Raw genomic sequence first — 2,500 nt, 5'->3', positions numbered from 1 at the left:
TCCAACATTTCCGCTATAAAACGGGATACAATTATTTTGGAAACATACCAAATTTGAAAAATAATTGAGAAGTTGCGCAATTACTAATCATGGAGCACAAAAAAGCCTACAGCACCTGGTATTCCCAGGCAGTCTCCCATCCAGGTACTAACTAGGCCTGACCCTGCTTAGCTTCTGAGATCGGGCACATTCAGTGTGGTGTGGCCGTAGGCTCTGGGCCTAGTGAGTTTTGTACTTTTAAGCATCTAGTCGGCTAGACCTTGCAGTTTTGAAAGGCAATTGTGAAATGGCTCACTTCCTGAACTTGGAGCACAAAAAAGCCTACAGCACCTGGTATTCCCAGGTGGTCTCCCATCCAGGTACTAACTAGGCCCGACACTGCTTAGCTTCCGAGATCAGACGAGATCGGGCGCATTCAGTGTGGTGTGGCCGTAGGCTCTGGGCCTAGTGAGTTTTGTACTTTTAAGCATCTAGTCGGCTAGACCTTGCAGTTTTGAAAGGCAATTGAGAAATGGCTCACTTCCTGAACTTGGAGCACAAAAAAGCCTACAGCACCTGGTATTCCCAGGCGGTCTCCCATCCAGGTACTAACTAGGCCTGACACTGCTTAACTTCCGAGATCAGACGAGATCGCGTGCATTCAGTGTGGTGTGGCCGTAGGCTCTAGGAATGCTACGAATATTACTCTTATGCATTTGCATTTAGTAAGCTAAGCCATGCAGCCACTTGCAACATGATACCACGCTCATCGCTCGATCAGGCTCGATCAGGCGAGATATATAAGACTGGTGGGCCCATTCAGGACTCCTATGTCTGGTAGGATAACTTTAATTCATCCATCCTGTGTCTGTTGCAGGGAGGTGGAGAGAACAATCAACACAATAATGGTTTTCTTTCATGCCTCTTGAAGGACTCAATATTCTCTGTACTGGATTACATGTGAAAGTCGATTTATTACCCATGAACACACTACCTGTATGCTAATTCTATGTAAAAAGGTAGCTCCAGCCCTCATGATGTTGTCCAACATTTCCGCTATAAAACGGGATACAATTATTTTGGAAACATACCAAATTTGAAAAATAATTGAGAAGTTGCGCAATTACTAATCATGGAGCACAAAAAAGCCTACAGCACCTGGTATTCCCAGGCAGTCTCCCATCCAGGTACTAACTAGGCCTGACCCTGCTTAGCTTCCGAGATCGGGCACATTCAGTGTGGTGTGGCCGTAGGCTCTGGGCCTAGTGAGTTTTGTACTTTTAAGCATCTAGTCGGCTAGACCTTGCAGTTTTGAAAGGCAATTGTGAAATGGCTCACTTCCTGAACTTGGAGCACAAAAAAGCCTACAGCACCTGGTATTCCCAGGTGGTCTCCCATCCAGGTACTAACTAGGCCCAACACTGCTTAGCTTCCGAGATCAGACGAGATCGGGCGCAATCAGTGTGGTGTGGCCGTAGGCTCTGGGCCTAGTGAGTTTTGTACTTTTAAGCATCTAGTCAGCTAGACCTTGCAGTTTTGAAAGGCAATTGAGAAATGGCTCACTTCCTGAACTTGGAGCACAAAAAAGCCTACAGCACCTGGTATTCCCAGGCGGTCTCCCATCCAGGTACTAACGAGGCCCGACACTGCTTAGCTTCCGAGATCAGACGAGATCGGGCGCATTCAGTGTGGTGTGGCCGTAGGCTCTGGTTCTTGTGAGTTTTGTACTTTTAAGCATCTAGTCGGCTAGACCTTGCAGTTTTGAAAGGCAATTGAGAAATGGCTCACTTCCTGAACTTGGAGTACAAAAAAGCCTACAGCACCTGGTATTCCCAGGCGGTCTTCCATCCACGTACTAACTAGGCCCGACACTGCTTAGCTTCTGAGATCAGACGAGATCAGGCACATTCAGTGTGGTGTGGCCGTAGGCTCTGGGCCTAGTGAGTTTTGTACTTTTAAGCATCTAGTCGGCTAGACCTTGCAGTTTTAAAAGGCAATTGAGAAAGGGCTCACTTCCTGAACTTGGAGCACAAAAAAGCCTACAGCACCTGGTATTCCCAGGCGGTCTCCCATCCAGGTACTAACTAGGCCTGACACTGCTTAACTTCCGAGATCAGTCGAGATCGGGTGCATTCAGTGTGGTGTGGCCGTAGGCTCTAGGAATGCTAAGAATATTACTCTTATGCATTTGCATTTAGTAAGCTAAGCCATGCAGCCACTTGCAACATGATACCACGCTCATCGCTCGATCAGGCTCGATCAGGCGAGATATATAAGACTGGTGGGCCCATTCAGGACTCCTATGTCTGGTAGGATAACTTTAATTCATCCATCCTGTGTCTGTTGCAGGGAGGTGGAGAGAACAATCAACACAATAATGGTTTTCTTTCATGCCTCTTGAAGGACTCAATATTCTCTGTACTGCATTACATGTGAAAGTCGATTTATTACCCATGAACACACTACCTGTATGCTAATTCTATGTAAAAAGGTAGCTCCAGCCCTCATGATGTTGTCCAAC

General features: G+C 46.8%; 6 non-coding genes and 2 pseudogenes across 6 annotated transcripts; all 8 read right to left on the bottom strand.

The window, feature by feature from the left end:
* Positions 1-103: 103 nt before the first annotated feature.
* On the bottom strand, positions 104-212 carry LOC138547086 (5S ribosomal RNA; annotated as a pseudogene).
* A 106-nt stretch (positions 213-318) lies between these two features.
* Positions 319-437, bottom strand: LOC138550586 (5S ribosomal RNA). The gene has a single exon (XR_011294336.1). It is a non-coding gene; the product is annotated as a 5S ribosomal RNA (ribosomal RNA).
* A 106-nt stretch (positions 438-543) lies between these two features.
* On the bottom strand, positions 544-662 carry LOC138537963 (5S ribosomal RNA). The gene has a single exon (XR_011286080.1). It is a non-coding gene; the product is annotated as a 5S ribosomal RNA (ribosomal RNA).
* A 463-nt stretch (positions 663-1,125) lies between these two features.
* Positions 1,126-1,234, bottom strand: LOC138546538 (5S ribosomal RNA; annotated as a pseudogene).
* A 106-nt stretch (positions 1,235-1,340) lies between these two features.
* Positions 1,341-1,459, bottom strand: LOC138537521 (5S ribosomal RNA). Its single transcript, XR_011285654.1, has one exon. It is a non-coding gene; the product is annotated as a 5S ribosomal RNA (ribosomal RNA).
* Positions 1,460-1,565: 106 nt separating this feature from the next.
* LOC138550442 (5S ribosomal RNA) lies at positions 1,566-1,684 on the bottom strand. The gene has a single exon (XR_011294194.1). It is a non-coding gene; the product is annotated as a 5S ribosomal RNA (ribosomal RNA).
* Positions 1,685-1,790: 106 nt separating this feature from the next.
* On the bottom strand, positions 1,791-1,909 carry LOC138541939 (5S ribosomal RNA). The gene has a single exon (XR_011289931.1). It is a non-coding gene; the product is annotated as a 5S ribosomal RNA (ribosomal RNA).
* A 106-nt stretch (positions 1,910-2,015) lies between these two features.
* On the bottom strand, positions 2,016-2,134 carry LOC138538860 (5S ribosomal RNA). The gene has a single exon (XR_011286946.1). It is a non-coding gene; the product is annotated as a 5S ribosomal RNA (ribosomal RNA).
* Positions 2,135-2,500: the final 366 nt, after the last annotated feature.

This window comes from Ambystoma mexicanum, unplaced genomic scaffold (assembly GCF_040938575.1).
Source record: "Ambystoma mexicanum isolate Mex_15411 unplaced genomic scaffold, UKY_AmexF1_1 Mex_scaf10, whole genome shotgun sequence".
In the NCBI taxonomy this organism is placed as follows: domain Eukaryota; kingdom Metazoa; phylum Chordata; class Amphibia; order Caudata; family Ambystomatidae; genus Ambystoma; species Ambystoma mexicanum.
This window is presented reverse-complemented; position numbering and strand designations above follow the sequence as displayed.